Source organism: Delphinapterus leucas, chromosome 16 (assembly GCF_059928025.1).
Source record: "Delphinapterus leucas isolate spDelLeu-1000000601 "Yukka" chromosome 16, BTC_Dleu_Yukka2, whole genome shotgun sequence".
NCBI classification, from domain to species: domain Eukaryota; kingdom Metazoa; phylum Chordata; class Mammalia; order Artiodactyla; family Monodontidae; genus Delphinapterus; species Delphinapterus leucas.
Window position 1 is genome coordinate 32,504,932 of NC_143144.1, and position 18,718 is coordinate 32,523,649.

At 47.6% G+C, this 18,718-nt stretch overlaps 1 long non-coding RNA gene across 2 annotated transcripts in view; it reads left to right on the top strand.

Annotated features, from left to right (window-relative positions):
* The window catches only part of LOC111183552 (uncharacterized), a 430,485-nt gene that overhangs the window by 392,194 nt on the left and 19,573 nt on the right, over positions 1–18,718 (top strand). For both annotated transcript variants that reach the window (XR_016388080.1, XR_016388081.1), the window contains exon 4: positions 1–18,718. This exon is cut by the window's left edge and continues 56,203 nt beyond it; it is cut by the window's right edge and continues 19,573 nt beyond it. This is a non-coding gene — a long non-coding RNA (uncharacterized LOC111183552).

Here is an 18,718-nt window from a genome sequence, read left to right on the forward strand (position 1 = left end):
AAGACCCATGCAGTACATCCTTTTTAAAAATTGATGCAAGGAATTAGTATCCACTCACTAAAGATGAGATGCGCGTCTTTCCTTTTCTCAATAGGTGAGAATCGTATGACTCAAGATGTTTCCCTCCTTGCGGTGGCTGCCAGGAAGTTCTGAGTCACAAGTGATGTTCATGTATTCCACACTTTTTTTTCAGCACCTGTGTTCTAACATTACACTAAGCACTGGGGACAGAGACTGAGCCAGGCAGATGTGGTTCCTGCTGTAACAGAGTGGCTTTATGACCCCAGGTTTGTGTGTGTGTGTGTGTGTGTGTGTGTGTGTACTCTTTTTTTATCCTACTGCAGATTTTAAAGTGATGATAGCAAACACCTGCATAGAGCTTGTTATGTCCGAGCATCATCTAACTGGTTTAGGTATATTAATTCATTTAATGGCCCTCATGACCTTAAGAGGTAGGTACTATTATTATCTCAGTCCAAATATGAAAAAAACTGAGTGAAATAACTGGCTCAAGTTCAAAGTGCTGACAAGGGACAGAGTCAACAGCCAAAGCCCAGCCCTCTGACTCCAGGTGCTGGGCTCAGACCTGGTACCCACGCTGCTGCCCTCTCAATGGAACAAGTCTTAAAGGGCTTCTTCCCTCGTGGCCTGAATCCTTCCCTTCTAGCGCACGTTTGCCTGTCATTGTGGGCGGCTCCAGGCCTGGGAGGGGAGTGGAAAGAATCAGTACTTGGTGCATTTCATTTGATTACTAAATGGCTAAGTGTCCAGTTGGCCTTTTTTGGATGTGTGGCTGGAGAGCCTCTAGAGCTGGTTAATGTGAGATCAGACCTTGTTAATGCTGAGAGGAACCTTGAAGATTGTTGATCCAGGGATTTCTGACAGTTTGGAGTGGGGGGCGGGGGTGGTCGGAGTCTCTTCCGAGAATCTGGTGCATGTTATGGACACTGTCTTCCAAACCCAGGTCACCCTGATCCCCAGCCTTGTTCTTATCTGACCACCAAGGCATTTTAATGATAAATTCTCATTGTTTCCAGAACTGGCTCTCAGGCTCTCGAAAGGAGGCTCATTGCTTGCTTTCTGCAGATCTGAATACCTTTCTCCTAGTTGTTGAATAGAGGAACATTTTTTTCTTTCTTTTCTTTTTTTTCTGCAAAGGGGAAGAAAGGGAAGTGTTATTTTCAACTCTGAGCATAACATGCCTTTGATTAAAGTATATCGTAGTCATCACAGAATCCACGGCTGTCTATTAGCGATGGAACCAAATGAGTTGAATAGATTATCAAAGACCAGCAGCCCCAATCCCACTCTGAGGTGCACGCTTGTCTTTAGAACATTAATCTTGTTGCAGGTTGGAGTATGATTCCAATTTCCCTGACAGTAGGCAGGAGGGGAGGAAGACTCATCAAATACACCAGGGGCAGCGAGCGCTCAGATCTCGATGGGGCTGAAGAAAGGAAGCAGCGTGGTTTTCTTAAAATGATTATTCCGAAGGGATGAGAAAGGCGGAGAAGGCGTGCGAGGCAGTTTGAGAGGGAGAAGCGGGGTCCCTGGGCGAGCGGGCAGGGGGATGGGAAAGCTGTTTCCAGCACAGGCAGAGGGGCTGCCTGCAGGGGTGAGTTTCTCTGTGGGTGCTAGTGACGAGGAGATGCCAAGCTGGTAGGAAGCGGGTGAAGGATGTGGGGAAATGTAGCAAAGTAACCAGAGCCCAACCTTCGAGGCTCATTGAGCCCCCAAAGGCACTGGCATGCAGCAAGGGGAATGGAGCTCTGAACCTGAATTAGTGGTGGCTCAATCCCACCCCTGAGAGAAAGCCCAGGACCTGCCTCAAAGCTGGCCCGGGGCTCTGGGGGCTACGGACCTGGGGAAACTCCTACTCTAATCCCCTCGAGAGCCATCCTGAGGGCTTCGGCTTCATTGGTCCCATGGAGCAAGTTTCCATCCAAGTCACCAGGCAGAAGAACTCCGAGGGCTACCGTGTACAGCCCACGCTCCCTTTCCACATGGTTCGCCACCCAGTTCTTCACACAGTCAGACTGTCTTACTGCCCTCAACAACTTCCCCGCCATGAGCTCAGACACCCACATGTACACACAGCCACTGCCGAGTGTAAATTTTAAAGAAGGAAGTTGCACAATCCTTTACCTAATTCGTCAGCTCCTCCTTCATCTGTCTGGACACTCGTCTTCGTCCTCCTCCCCCAGACAGCCCACCTTTCAGCGAAACCTGCCTACTCACTCCTCCTCGAAGCCAACAAAACTTTTCATGTCTGCAACCCTTTTGCACGTGTTGGACCCTACCTAGGACTCTGTTTCTCCTTGTCCATCTGTAAACTTCCCCCTTAAAGTTCAACCTCCAGCTCAGCAGTCATTCCAGCAAGGCAATGACCTTGATCAAACTCTCTTGTGACAGTGCGCCTCCTTTTCCAGCTGGAGCCCAGCTGGACACACATCTTGAAGCCCCCATCACGTAGGGTGAGAGTGAAAGTTCCGCCCGCCTGCCTCCCCTTCGTGTGGACATCTTGAGGACGAAGACTCTGGCTTCCTAACCTTTGGGCTCCCAGTGCCGGTCACAGGGCCTGGCTCACATCAAGGGTTACATCCAGCTTTAAAACCTTTCCAAGTTCCTCTCTCACCTGCCTCCACCGGCCAGATCCTATGCGGGGCATGTTTATTCGCCTGCCCTTGCTGGGAAGGGAAGGGTGGATTTATATGCCACTAGACAGAGAGGCAACCGAAGCTCAGAAGGTTCATCATTCTGCCCAAATCCCAGAGCTCCTGCAGAGCTTTGAGCCTGGTCTTCCTGAGCACAAACTCTCCCACAGTCCCACTCTGAGAGAGTCCATGTTCATGGACTAGAGGGTAGGAGTTTCAAGTTCTGTCATAGACAACAGGGCCAGGACTGGGGGAGGTGGGAGAGGTGCAGAATTTGACCAGGCACTTACTCTCTGGTGCCAGTCCTGCACTTGCACACCCCCGAGGGGGAAGGCCTCCCTAAATTTTGTGCCCTTGGCACCTCGCTCATCTTACCCTAGTCCCAGCCCTGCCCGGGACTCCCATCAGCCGAGTCAAGAGGGAAGGGTGTTTGTTTTGTCAAACATTTAGATTTCAGGGTTGGCTGTGGATTTGCTGATTCATGGGACGCGGCTTTCTGAGCGCCAGCTCGGTGCCAGGCACTGGAGGCAGAAGGGAGGAGGGATCTGAGGGGAAATAGACGGTGAGCCTGATCAGGAGGTGGGGAGGCAGGAGGGGGCTCCAGACCCAGGACACAGCAGAAGGGAAGGCAGAGGTGGGACTGCAAGGGCTGTTCTGGGAGCTCCATTTTAGTGAGGTGGCTGGGGGAAAGATCAGGAGGCAGGCTGGCACATGCAGTGTTGCCAGCCCCAGGCACTGGCATTGCATCCGGAGGACACAGTCAGTACCTCTGGAGCCACAAGGCTGGGTGTCCCGGATGAAGGGCTCTTGCTAAGGGCAGACAGTGCCAGCAAATCATGTCTCGAGCACACGCCATCTTCAAAACTGTCACCCTAACCTCAGCCAGACCCAGTCCCTCAGAGTCACAAGGGGCCTCAGAAGGCCCCGTGCTCATCCCCTCTAGTTTTTTGAACAAGCTGTGTCAGCCGGGCACCTTGTCCTCCTGCTGAGATTCCACAGAACATGCCAGGCAGTGGCAGAGCGTTCTGGTCCAGCACCACTGCTCATACTAGAGCAGGGTACGAAGGGGCTTTGTAAGGCCATGGCTGGGAAAATCATCACGATGGGGTGGGGGACAGGATTGGCTGCGATTTCCCCCTTAAAGGACCTCTGCTCTATCCTCTGCTGTGACCCATAAATTCACCGAGATGAAGTCATTCCCCAGTCGTGGCTGTAAAAAGTCAGCCGCATAGCTAGGGAGTGTGCAGCCGAGTTAGATTATAAAATAAAATCAGGGGTTCTGGAGGAGGAGGGTCAATCCTGCAGAGCCCTGGGGGAAGGGAGAATGCTGTTCTGTTCTTTTTAATAAGGACCAGCAGGTTTTCAACTTTGAAAGATTCCTCACTCCACTCCCTCATGTGCCCCCAACTCCTTTTTGTAAGGGGTTCATTCCTGCAACCGCCGTGGAGCTTCCTCAGTGTTAAAAAATAAAACCCAAATAAAAAATTTAAAAACCAGCCTGAAAGTTCTCTTTCCTGCTGTGTTTGAAACATGCCTCATTGTTCTGAAGTCTTCTGAAATGTGACCAGAATCTGAGGGCTAAGAGAAGCACCAGACCCAGCGATCAGCTAGGGAGAGTCAGAACAGAATTTGAACCCAGGTCTTTGTTACTCCAAAGACAGGGTTCTCTCTTGCATCTGAGTTTGAAATTTCTATACCACTGTGGAATATAGAGCTAGCAGGAACTTTGAGAGACCTTATTGCCTGCAGCCCACATCCCAACCATGTCCCAAGTCTTCTGTCTTCACAAAGTCGGGAAGATTATTTTTTTTCTTTTGAGTTTCCCTGGAATTCTTAGAATAATGGGTTAACTTCAATGGTGTGCTAGTAAATGTTTAACATTGCTCTCAAAAAAAAAAAAAAAAAAGAACCCAAACCCCCTAAGCCTTGATTTGTAACATTTGTAGCATTTGCTGATTTCCATGGTGTCATGCTCTAACCATAGCCAATTTCAAGTTACCAAGGCAAAAAGAGTTAGGCAGTCTTTCCACTGTACAGATACAACAGATGTTACAGAGTTGTATAGTATTTTCACCATATAAATAAAATAGATGCTATACAGTTATATAGCATTTCCACCATATAGAGACAATAGGTGTTATAGAGTCATATGGTATTTCTGCCACACAGATGCAAGGGTGAAGACATATCCTCACCTTCTAGTTGCCTTACCTTTGCATGTGGTAGCTCCGTAATGCTTCCTTATTGATAGATCACAGTTCTCACTGGGTGTCCCCAGATGTCTTAGAATGAGCTCATGTTTTGGAATTGCTTCAGGGAGCCTGGATATTGGAGCTGAAAGAAGCCTGCATTAGGTACCCATTGCTGTGTAACAAATTACCCCAAACTTGAGTGGCTTAAAACAATGAACATAGGGTGTCCCAGAGTTTCTGTGGATCGGGAATCCCGGCATGACTGTGCCACACAGTCTGCTCAGGGCCTCTCACTGGCTGTACTCAGGGCGAGGCTAGGGCCACCGTCATTGCAAGGCCTGATTGAGGAGGCCCCTCTTCTGGAAGCTCTCAAGGGGGTGTTGGAAGAGTCTGTTTCCTTGGGGGTTGTTGGACTGGAGGGCTCAGTCCCTCACTGGCCGTGGGCTCGAGGCTGCCCTCAGTGTCTTGCCGCATGGGCTTTGCCACAGGGAGGCCCTTCAGAGGGAATGAGTGAGAGAGCAAGAGACGATGCGCAAGATGGAAAATGTAGTCTTTTTATAACCTAGTCTTGGGTGTGACATCCCTTTACTTCTGCCGACTTCTCTTGATTAGGAGAAATTTGCAAAGTCCAACCCACACTCAAGGGGCCGGCATTACACAAGGGTGTGACTACCAGGAGGCAAGGATCACTGCGGACCATTTTAGACGCTCCCTGGCACAGAAGCTAAGTGAGAACAATAATAACTACTATGGCACTTCCCTGGCAGCCCAGTGGTTAAGACTCTGCACTTCTACTGCAGGGAGCACAGGTTTGATCCCTGGTTGGGGAACTAAGACCCTGAATGCCATGTGGCCAATAAATAAGTGTTTAAAAAAAAAACAAAACAGTAATAACTACTAATACTTGTTGGCTCTTATTATGCTCTGGGAACTGTTTTAAGTTCTTTCCATAAAAGTCTTATCTGATCGTCATACAACTCAGGAGGTTTGTTGTATGAACCCCATTTTGTAGATGAAGAAACTGAGACTTCAAGAGGTTACATAGTATGGAAACACAAAAGACCCCAAAGAGCCAAAGCAATCTTGAGAAAGAAAAACGGAGCTGGAGGAATCAGGCTCCCTGACTTCAGACTATACTACAAAGCTACAGTCATCAAGACAGTATGGTACTGGCACAAAAACAGAAATATAGATCAATGGAACAGGATAAATAGCCCAGAGATAAACCCATGCACATATGGTCACCTTATCTTTGATAAAGGAGGCAAGAATATACAGTGGAGAAAAGACAGCCTCTTCAGTAAGTGGTGCTGGGAAAACTGGACAGGTACATGTAAAAGAATGAAATTAGAACACTCCCTAACACCATACACAAAAATAAACTCAAAATGGATTAAAGACCGAAATGTAAGGCCAGACACTTTCAAACTCTTAGAGGAAAACATAGGCAGAGCACTCTATGACATAAATCACAGCAAGATCCTTTTTGACCCACCTCCTAGAGAAATGGAAATAAAAACAAAAATGAACAAATGGGACCCAATGAAACTTAAAAGCTTTTGCACAGCAAAGGAAACCATAAACAAGACCAAAAGACAACCCTCAGAATGGGAGAAAATATTTGCAAATGAAGCAACTGACAAAGGATTAATCTCCAAAACATACAAGCAACTCATGCAGCTCAATATCAAAAAAACAAACAACCCAATCCAAAAATGGGCAGAAGACCTAAATAGACATTTCTCCAAAGAAGATATACAGATTGCCAACAAACACATGAAAGAATGCTCAACATCATTAATCGTTAGAGAAATGCAATCAAAACTACAATGAGATATCATCTTACACTGGTCAGCATGGCCATTATCAAAAAATCTAGAAACAATAAATGCTGGAGAGGGTGTGGAGAAAAGGGAACCCTCTTGCACTGTTGGTGGGAATGTAAACTGATACAGCCACCATGGAGAACAGTATGGAGGTTTCTTAAAAAACTAAAAATAGAACTACCATACGACCCAGCAATCCCACTACTGGGCATATACCCTGAGAAAACCATAATTCAAAAAGAGTCATGGACCACAATGTTCACTGCAGCTCTATTTACAATAGCCAGGACATGGAAGCAACCTAAGTGTCCATCGAGAGATGAACGGTTAAAGAAGATGTGGCACATATATACAATGGAATATTACGCAGCCATAAAAAGGAACGAAATTGAGTTATTTGTAGTGAGGTGGATGGACCTAGAGTCTGTCATACAGAGTGAAGTAAGTCAGAAAGAGAAAAACAAATACTGTATGCTAACACATATATATGGAATCTAAAAAAAAAAGCTCAGAAGAACCTAGGGGCAAGACAGGAATAAAGATGCAGACCTACTAGAGAATGGACTTGAGGATATGGGGAGGGGGAAGGGTAAGCTGGGACGAAGTGAGAGAGTGGGAAGCAGCCGCATGGCACAGGGAGATCAGCTAGGTGGTTTGTGACCACCTAGAGGGGTGGGATAGGGAGGGTGGGAGGGAGGGAGATGAAAGAGGGAAGAGATATGGGGACATATGTATATGTATAACTGATTCACTTTGTTATAAAGCAGAAACTAACACACTATTGTAAAGCACTTATGCTCTAATAAAGATGTTAAAAAAAAAAATAGAGGTTACATAATTCCCCCCAAACCATCCAGCTAGGAGCTGGGAGAGCTGTGGACCTGGCAGCCTGCCTCGGTCACTCTGTGACTTGGACTACCTCTCCCCAGAGACCATTCAGGGACCCAGATACACTTCCCTTTTTGTGGATGAAAAACCTGAGATCCAGGGAGTTTAAGTAAGTGTCTGAAGTCACACAGCAAGTTAGGAGCAGGGGTAAAATTCAAGTCTTACTGTCCCCTGTGTGTCCTGGTTCCTGAAGAAAGACTAAAGAGGTGGGCATCCAATCCGTAAGACAGTATTAAATGCTCTCCTCTCCCTTCTGGCTCTCTAGAAGCTTGAAGATGACTGACATGTAGCCCAATTCTGAGCGTCAGCTGGCAGTCAAGCTCCCCTGCCCCTCAGGTTCTGACATGAAGGTGATGGCCCTTATTTGTACCTATGGTTAATCCGTGTCCCTTTTCTAGGACACTTAAGCTTGCCTTGGCTGGGAAAAAACCAACCAGGTCCGTCCCAGATGTCAGAGTCACGGACCGGTTTTAAGTTCTCCTGGGGGCTTAATAAAAGGTGGTGGTTTGGGTAACGTTTCTGTGATCGGCGCTTCTGTTAATACTTATCTAGCTAATGTATCTTCCAAATGGCCTAAGCACAGCGTTCAGGGCATTACAGAGCTTTCGTGATATTGTTCTACATATGGTATTTCTGCACCATATTTTTTTTCCCTTTCTACTTGCATAAATTATTTTACGATGAAGGTCGTGATGCCGAGGGAATAGAGACGGGAGGAAAGGTTAGGATTTCACAGGACCCAGCCTGAGGCATTTTTGGAGCCCAGAGGGAGCCAGGCCTCACATTCTTGAACACGGTGGGGTGGGAACGGGCGGGGAACAGGAGGATTGAAGTTGAGTGAGCCGAAGAGGCCTGTGGCTGACAAACACCAGCTGTGCTGAGTACATATCACATCCTGGCCTGGCAGACGTCTTCTCCTTCAAAACGACACAGGCCACATCACCCCAAAAGGATATGCCAGGAGTGGATGCATGAAATTCCTGCTGATACCCAGGAACCCCCAGATCGAAGCAGTCCTGCCTGCCCTTATCAGAACAGCTGAGATAACCGTACTCAGGGTGGAATCTGAACACCAGGAAGAAGTTCTGCCTTACAAATACCAAGAACCAGATCCAGGCCCTGTGTTTTATGAATTTCCTCATTCCACATAGCTGAATGCTTGCTCTGTGCCAGGAATAGTGCTAGGTGCTATAGACACAGGATGAATAAAATACAGTCAGCGCCGGGAGGGAACTCCCAGCCTAATGGAAGATGCAGATGGCACCTCAGCAACTGCAAATATACAGTGTGGTGAGTGTGTAGACAGAATGCAGCCAAGAGTGGGGTGGAAGCTTGGGGGAAGGGCCCAGGATCCATCATGGCAGTGGAGAAGGCTTTTGGAGGATCAAGCTTGAGCTACATCTTACAGGATGAGTGAGGGTAAGCCAAGCAGAGAGAGGTGGCATGCAAAGTCACAGGACATGTTTCTTTGTGGATATGTATGAGGCTTTCTCTGAGATGTATACCCAGGAGCAGAATTGCAGGGCCATAGGGTATAAATACCTTAATTTCACTCAGAATATCTGTCTGACTCTCCCAAACAACAAAATTCCTACAGCTGTGCACGAGGCTATCCATCCCCCCACACCTGCACAAGAGTTAATATTTTCCAACTTACTATTGTTTGCCAGCCAGGTGGGGTATAAAGTGGTACCTCACTCCAGTGTGCATTTCCGTGCTTTCTTGACGTTTTGAGTGCTTCCTAAGAAATTTATTAGCCATTTGGGTTTCTCTTGTGAATTCCCTGTTCACAGTTTTTGCTCATTTTCTATTTTGTTTTCCTTTCTTTTTCTTGCTGACGTATAAGAATTACTTGAATAATCTACTTATTAGTCACTTGCTAGGTTTTAGATTTTGCCAAAGTCTTTCCCCCAATTTGTCATGCATCTGTTAAGGTTTTTAATGGTGCACTTCAATGAGTGCAATCCTGATATAAATCCATTTGTTTCTCTCCTTACGGTTTGGGCTTTTGGGGTCTTACTTAAGAAATAATTCATGACCCCAAACTAAAAACAGCAACAACAACAAAACCTTAGTTTTTAGTCTTAATTTTCAAACCTAGGTCTTTAAATCATTGGAATTTATTTTTATTGAAAGAATGAGGTAAGGACTCTATTTTCTCCTGCATAGGAAGTTACTATTTCTAATGTAAATTACTAAATGATTCATCCCGTTCCCCAATGATTTGTGATGCTGACTCTACCATATACCTGTTGGGAGACAATTCTTCATGTGGCTCCTGCATTTCTGCACATCTTGTGATCAGAAGCTATGACAGATTTGTTTGCAATTATCTTTTTGAGGATATTTATATAGCGATCATTAGAAATCAAGATGGTATCTCCATGCAGAGCAAAGAATAGATTTGTTTTTTATATATATACTGCCCAGTATAATAAAGATAATATCACCCTCTGGGGCAAAAGACAGTAATCTTACTGACCATTATGAAGATCTGGGTTCCTTAAGCTAGGAGTTCCTCTCTTGTCCCTTAACCCACTGTGCGTGTGCAGGCATCACCCGGATCTCTGCATGTCAGCCTATAGGAATTGGGACCTAGGGAACCAGTCCCAACAAGTGCTGATACTCTGACTACTGCTATCTTTAAAGTGTTCCTTACCTTTGATCCAGGGATCTCAAGTTCTGCCAACAACCCTGAAATTGTATTTGTCTTTTTTTTTTTTTTTTCTTTTACACCAGTACCAACTATTTTAACTACCATGACTTTGTAATGAGTCTTGATGTCTGGTAGGCCAAGCTACTTAATCAGGATGTATTCTTTAAAAACATATATACCATTATATTCAGTTGTCTAAAAATATATTTAGGAGTTTTGCATCCATCTGGACCACTGTGTAGATTTTGGTGTTTTCTCTGAATGAGATGGAGAATCACCATAGGCTTTCCAGTGGAGGGATGACAAAATCCGATTAATATTTTTAGAAGGGTCATTCTGTCTGCAGTTTTGAAACTAGAGGATAGCACACAAGGATGGAAGCAGGGAGAAAAGTTAATTAGCCTACTGTCTTTTCAAATCTAGAGACAAAATGATGCTTTGGAGAAGGGTGGCAACACTGAAGGGGATGAGGAGGCTGGATGCTGGGTCTATATTAACGATCAGGCCTTTAAACAGGAAGTTCTGCTGCATTGAGTGTTGCATATGAGAGGAATAAAAGGAATCAGGTTGTTGATTTTAGCAAGTCGAAGGACACAGTCGCCATTAAATGCCATGGAGAACCATGCAGGTATAGCAGAAGGTGGGGAAAAAGGTGTGGGGAGTGGTGGTTATTGAAATGAGTTTACTCTGGGCCACAGTGAGCATACTGGGGAGTTAATGAACTTATTGTAAGGACTTGAGGACCTGTCTTGAGGTTAAGCTTCTATAAACACTGCCTGAAACCTGGCTCCAGAAATGGTCTGATGAGGGACCTACCATGCCGCTGATGCTCCGTCATCACTATATCCTAGATATAATAGGATTTCCTATTTGCCGCCATCACAAATGCTATCAGCTCCATGCCACTTCTGTACCCAAATGCAACTGTGCAGTCACTGCTGCTACTACAACCTCCTGAGAACTTTCAGCCTCCACCCTCACCAGCAAACACAGATTCTGTTCTGAGTTTCTTTCCTCCAGTTTCTCATCTCTAAATCTAACTCTCCAGCAGGTACCTCTGATTGGAGGGGTCACATGCTTGTGCTAGCTGCAAAGGAGGCTGGGTAAGCAAATATTCTCACTTCTCCCTTGAGAAGACAGAACTCATAATGCAGCATACTTAGGAAGCAAAACAAGGGTATTCAGAAGGTTCTAGGCCGCTAGAAAACGTGACAAGTAACTGTTAAGAGTTCTTGGATCACCTTTATTTCTCCAGTTTTGCTGCTTTTATCTCTTCTTTTGGGTTTTTTTTTTTTTTTTTTGCTCAAATGATGGGTTTTTAAAATTCATCCATATTTTTTATGTACCCGTGGATTATCTTTTTTATTGCTGAGTATGATTCCATGGTATGAATATACCATCATTGGTTTTGGGGTTTTTTTTAGGTTGATGGGCATTTGGGTTTTTTCAGCTTGAGGGCAATTATGCATAAAGCTGCTTTAAACATCCTTGTAGAAGGATTTGTGTAAACATGTTTTTATTTCTCTTAGGTAAACGCCTAAGAGTGGAAATACTGGGTTATTGGATAGGGGTGTGTTTAGCTTTGTACGGAACTGCCAGATCTTTGTTCAAGCTGGCTGGACCATTTTATATGAGAGTCCCAGTTGTGCTGCATCCTCACAAACACTTGATATTCCCAGGACTCAAACGCGGGTCTGTATCATTCTGGAACACATCTGCCTGGAGCTCTTTCCTGCCCTTTGGCAGCAGGATCTGTGTGCCCTTTGCCATCAGAACACCTGTTTATTTCTGAACGAGAGGAAGTTTACTGTAATACTTATTCTTGGGCTGACCTCGGTCAAGTCCCTTCCCTTCCGTAGACTTCAGTTTCCTTTTAATGACTAGAAGCTTTGGAGAAGGTGATTGTTTATCTTCCTTCCAGTGGTGACGTTTTCCTGTGAGCCTTCCCAATCTCTGTTCTTTCTTGGTTTCCTTTTCCATCTGTCACTTGACACCGTACGATTGATTACATTTCTTTAACTGCCTTGGAAAACAGCTTGTATTTTTTTTTAAAAAAAAAAGCTTTAAATAAAATAAAGCTTCATTTTGCTAACAAATTTGAGAAGAAAAGTGGAAGGGAATGTGACAGTTCTCGAACACCTACTCTGAGCCACACCCTTATGGAGCCAGTTGCTCATTTAATTGTTGAGAGTATCATATCGTGCAGCTCTCCTGAGTGACGTTTTGACCTGAGCTCCAGTTTCCTGTCCACTGGACCGCTCTTCCCCCAGCCAGCCCTGTGGCCCTCTCTCTTGCCTCATGCCTGCCTTGTTTTGTTGCCACCTTCCCAGGGAGGCACAGCCCAGCCTATATATATATATATTTGTGTGTGTGTGTGTGTGTGTGTGTGTGTGTGGTACGCGGGCCTCTCACCATTGTGGCCTCTCCCGTTGCAGAGCACAGGCTCCAGACGCACAGACTCAGCGGCCATGGCTTATGGGCCCAGCCGCTCCGTGGCATGTGGGATCTTCCCGGACCGGGGCACGAACCCGTGTCCCCTGCATCGGCAGGCGGACTCCCAACCACTGCGCCACCAGGGAAGCCCTCTTATATATTTTTTCCTTCCCTTCTCCACTCTCAACTATAATTTAAGCTCCGTGAGGTTAGGAATATATGTCCCTTTTGGTCACTGCTGTATCTCCTTTCCTAGACACACAGCAAGTCATCAATCGATGCTGAGTGCATAAATGAATACATGAATGAATGAGAAGAAGAAACAGAAGTTCTGAGAGGGATTATCTTGTCCAAGATGACCCTGGTAGTAAGCCACAGGCCTGGGGACACAAAGGTGAATGAGGCCTGGTCACCGCCCACCTAAGCTGACAGAACAGCCTGGTGGGCAAGATGGTGACCAGCTGTGATGACATCTGAAGGCTTTTGGTCTCTCTCTCTGACTGAAGCCATGCCAGTGCCTTGGATTATTTCAGTATCCATGGGAATTCACAGCACACAATTACTGTTTAAGGTACAAATCACAGCATGCTACCTTTGCCTAAAATATTTTGTGGGGTGCAGTGCAGCATAGGTGCCACGGATAGACTCAGAGGCCCTGGATGACCAGCCCTTCCGACCTGACTTCACTCTCCCAGGCCCTCGCAGTGAGGCCCCAGTGGGGGAGGGTGAGCCTCATCCTCAAACACTCTAGATTTGCGACTCCTTGAGGGGCTCAGAAAGGGTCACGTGACTCCAGCCACTAAGCCCACAGCCCTGTCCACTGCTCCATTGTCTCCCTTCAACCCCTGATACATGACGAACAAGAAGATGCGGTTTGGGTCTGGAAAAAGCCTTTGCTGTGACCTCCCCCTGCCCCTGGCAGCCTCAGGCAGCTCTCTTCCCATCACTGGGCCTGTTTCCCCATCTGTAATATTAGGGACTGCACTGTTTCTTTGATTATCTGAAGGATTCCTGCTAGAGTAGACAGACCCCTGATTTTCAACTCCTATACAATTGTTCTTGTGTTTTCTCACTCTCTATGGCTATACAATCATGGGACAGTTATTTTCATCTTCTCTGGGTCTCACGTTGCCCATTCATAAAATTGGAGGTGAACGCTAAGAAATCCTACCTCAGCACCTAGGTGGGCTGCCTTGGGAGCACAGGATAAGGTATGCAAAGGACACAGAGATGAGAGCAAGCTGCAGACCCAAGGTGTTTGTTTGGGGCAAGGCTGAGTTCACAGAAATTCCATCTGCTGGGCAGCGGCCCAGAACGCAGCCCGTGGCATCTGCCTGGGAGACATGCTGGCCCTGCAGTGCGAGAAGCACATCTGCTCGTGCGGGTCCAGGGTCTGGGGCAGGGCGTCCGCGGCTGGCCTCCCCAAACGCAAAGATTGCTCTCAGCCAGGCCTCTCTCTGGCCTCCAGAACCCATCCCGGGCACTGCGGGACCAGTGGCTAACGGTGTGGCTAAGGAGGCAGAGAGGAGGGGGAGAAGATCCTGGAGCCCTGAGCTTGCTGTCAATTAAGGCATCTCCCTGCCACGGGGACCGGGCCGCCCAAGAGGGATGTGTGGTGTGTTCCTGGTACAGGAAGTGAGCCGCCCAGGGCCATCTGGGATGTGTTTTCAAGGAAATCTTGAAAACGGCAGCTCCAGCCAGAGGTAAACAGGATTTCATTAAATGATGCCTGGCCCAAGGGACACGGAGCGGGCCTGATTTCACAAAAGCAGCCACGTCCCCGTGTGATGCTCCTGGCAGCCATTTTGGCCAAAGGCATGCCTCCTCGGAGAAGATAAACAGAGACAGTCTGTGTGGCCCCCTCCCTCTGCCTTGGCCTCTGTGTGTGCGGGCACCGGGGGTGCCTCCCGCCTCCCGACACCCACCATTTGTCCAGGTGACATTTTCCAAACGCCTATGACCAGCTGCACTTTCACCAGCTGGACTGAAGTTAATCTCGGGATCTCTCTGTTGGGTGAGATATTAACATGCCCTTTTCACTCTTGAAAATCAGGAAACCGAAACTGTGGGCGATTCAGTACGTTGTCTGCTGAATCGTGCGTGGTGCAGCTAGGAGGGGCCGGCCTGCGGTGCCAATCCAGGTCTCGTCACCCGGTGTCTAGTCCCCGGAGCGGCCCCTCAGGACCTGAACCTCCTGGTTGTTCCTCCTGCTTCTCTCATGCCTCCCGCTTGAGATCAAGATGCGTCACCTGACACCCTGGCTCTTGTGAGGGCCCTGAGAGACCCCCAGAACAGGGGTTAAACCCAACTGCTGACACAGAGACAGGGGTCAGTGAAGCTGCTTACCAGCCCAGGTCACTTCGCCAGTTTGGGACGAATCTGGTTGCTGATCTGAGAACTCTTCCTTCTCTTGGACAGTGTCAGGCTAAGAGAGCCACACGCTTGCCAGGGAGAAGCGCCAACTAATTTTCTAGATATTACTTCCTGGGTAAAGCTTTCATGTCCAGGCTTGCTGTCAAACCCTTGGAACAAGTTTTCTCTATCAGCCCTTCTTTTGTAGCTGAGCCTGTGTGCCCTCTAGGCGGGGTTCAGAAAAGGTTTCCTGCTTTAGGTGGTGTGGTCCCTCTGGTCTGTGGAGCTGTGGACCTGGGTCAGAGCACCTGAGCTTTGAGCAGTGTGGTTCCTCATAGCCGACTGATCCTAAATGATTCTCCATACCTCCTGAGGGCAGCCCCTGCACCGGACATCTCTTCTGCAGGGTTCTGCCTGCTTGTGGTGCTCTAGCTGGGTGAAGCACCCCCAGGGCAGCCACAAAAGCCCAAAGTCTGTGGAATGGGCAACGCCTCCCACCCAGAAAGGGAAGCACCCGCTGTATGGTCTCCTGGGTTTGGCACATTATGTGACGTGCATTACCTTGCTGACCCTCAAATAACCTCAGGCTGAAGATGCTAGTTTCCCTATTTCAGAGACAGAAGCTGTGGTTGAGAGAGGTTAAGTAACTTGGACAGGGTCACGTGACTTGGAAGGGGCACAGGTGGACTTTGAACTCAGGCGTGGCCTCAGTATCCACGAACGCTTTCCTGCTCCAGTGACCGCTGGAGGGAAGTGGTCTGGCTCTTCATCCCGTGAACCCAGAGCCAGGGGAGGGGCCCAGGAACCATGTCTTCAGCCCTAGGAATTCAGCTCTGGGAGGCTTGGGTGCCGTTACTGAGTCCCACCTCTTCTCTTGGGGATGGAGGCCTGAAGCCAAGTAATGGGAAAGGGTTGTTCAGTGTCACAGCCAGGTTGGCTCTCTAAGGGCCAACACGCTCTCTAAAAGCCCACTGGAAGCTGAGTCCCCTCCGAGGCACGGCTGTGGGAGGCTGCAGACAGCGGGAAGCTTGTGCCCTGCCCTCCAGGGCTTCAGAGAAGCAGATTCACAGGAGAGCAGGGGTAGGTCTGTGCCTGGGGCCATTCGGTCCCACTCCTGCGCGGTGCCTCCACCTAACCTTCCCCGTGAGCCCTCGTCTTGCAGCTGTGCGTCCAAGCTTCCTGAACCTTTCATCCCTGTCCTTCCGGTGATGCATGGTCTAGTCCTCACTCCCTCTGCTTTACATGCCATAAAGAGAGAAGCCGTTTAAGAAGTCCCAGGGGAAGCAAGTTCGCTGATAATTGAAAGAGGCATCTGGTTTTAAACACTGAGAGGTTGGCCTCAGCTCTGCCACTTAAGTGGTGGTGGGCCTTTCCCAGCCAACCCATCCCAACTCCAGGCCCCTTCCTCAGCCACCCTATGGGTGCGGGGACTTAGAGCAGGAACACTGAGCTCCAGGAAGAAAACTTCATGAGGATATCTGAGCATCTTGGGATCCCTTGTAGCATACTATTCTCCTGCTAAATACCACCTAAGACTCCTCAAGCACTAGGATAAAGCACTGAAAGTCCCAAGCACGTTTCCAGTCTCTTTCCGCATGGATTCCTTCTCACCACGCTGGGCTATTGTTGCCCCGTTGTGTGAGTCTCTGATGAAAAGAGGAAAAAATCAATCAAAAGCATTGTGAGCAACAGCTGCTTCTAAGGGGTATGAGTGTCTATGAGCATGTGTGCAAATGTGAGATCTTGAAAATGGCTGGAGGTGACCAAAGGTAGCTGGTAGTTGCACAGGAGCGTGGGTAGAGCACAGGGAAAGCCATCCTGTCTGGCGGGGGATGGGGCGTTGGAGGGGGAGTTGTTAATTCATTCAATAACATCTTCACTGAGTTCCTACCATGTTCCAGGCAGTGCCAGGGGCTGGGCTAAATGATGAGCAAAGCAGAAACATCCTTGCTTTCTCAACTCTTACAGCCTGGTTGGGAGGCTGACAACTACACACATGTCTATATAATAACAAGATGAGAAAATGCTAGAAAGGACAATACAGGCTAATGTGAGATAAACATGAAGGAGAAGCTAAACTAATCTGGAGAAGAGGATTCCACAAGAAAGTGATCTCTGAACTAAACCCTAAAGGATGAGAAGAAGGTAAATAGGAGAACAGGAGAAGGAGTAAGAACGTTCTTGGCAGAGGACACGGCTTGTACAAAGGCCCTGTGGTAGGGCGGAGCATGGCACAATGGGTGGGCTGAAAGAAGGCCAAGGTCACTGAAGCTCAGTGAGTGGGGGAATGAGTGAGACAAGCTGAGCGTGGAGAGGATGGAGGACACTGTAGGACAGGTTAGGGGTGGTCCTTCCTCATAAAAGCAACTTGAAGCCATCAGATAGTGTGAAGCAGGGAGCAATCCTCAGACCTGTGTTTAGGAAGGTCCTGCTGAGAGCTTTGGTGGATGAGGGGTGGGAAACAGGGACAGGCAGATGAGAAAAGACAACTGTTTAGGAGGACTTCGCATTATCTATGCAGAAGAGAGATGGCAGTCACTTGGTCAAGAGTGATGATGAGAGAGTTGGGGAGAAATGGATGGATTCAAGAGACGCTTAAAGGGTCAGGTCAACATGACCTGGTGAAGGAATTTTTCCTTTTTTTTTTTTAATTGAAATATAGTTGATTTACAAAGTTGTGTTAATTACTGCTGTACAGCAAAGTGACTCAGTTATACATGTACACATTCTTTTTCACATTCTTTTCCACGATGGTTTATCACAGGATATTGAATATAGTTTCCTGTGCTCTACAGTAGGACCTTGTTGTTTATCCATTCTATATATACCAGTTTGCATCTGCTAATCCAAACTCCCAGTCTATCCCTCCCCTGCCCCTCCTCCCCCTTGGCAACCACCAGTCTATTCTCTATGTCCACGATTCTGCTTATGTTTCACAGATAGGTTCATTTGTGCCATATTTTAGATTCCACATATAAGTGATATCATATGTTAGTTGTCTTTCTCTCTCTGATTTACTTCACTTAGCATGATAATCTCTAGTTGCATCGACCTGGTGAAGGATTTTATTGGGAGGGGTGAGGGAATAGGAGATATCTAGGCTGAATGGACCCCAGTGCCATTAATGGGAATAAGAAATAGTGGTCATGGTCACCCTTGTTCTGATTTTCTAAATGTGGATGCTACCTCCCAGGAGATTATAGGAGGACAAAAGTTCACATCTGGCTAAGAGATGAAACCAGAATAATATCCAGGTATGGGCAAGGGTTGGAGCCATGGGCAAAATGGCATTGAAATATAAGCAAATCTGTAGCCATCTGGTCCGCACTCCTTCTGTCTTCCGGCTCTGGCACCGGTCCTGCATGGTGATGCCCACAGGGAGGGGAGGGTGTTGACTGCACGCTCTTGGCCTCAGTTTGGGCACTGTCCCTCTTCCCTCGCCCCTCAGCCCCTTCCTGCTTCTCCCTTCCTGCACTGCACTGTGGGCCATTCCTATGGGGGTCCCGTCCGCCACTCCCCACCATGGCAGCTAACTAGTTACATTGACCATCCCACTTAATCCTCCCAGCAGCTCCTGGAGGAAAGTACTAGTCACATGTGTATCCATTTTGCAAATGAAGATAGTGGAAGCTCAGAGGGATGACTTAATTTTCCCAAGGTCATGCCACTGGCAATGGATGAAGCTCTGGCTGAGCTTCACCACTAATCCCTGCCTGC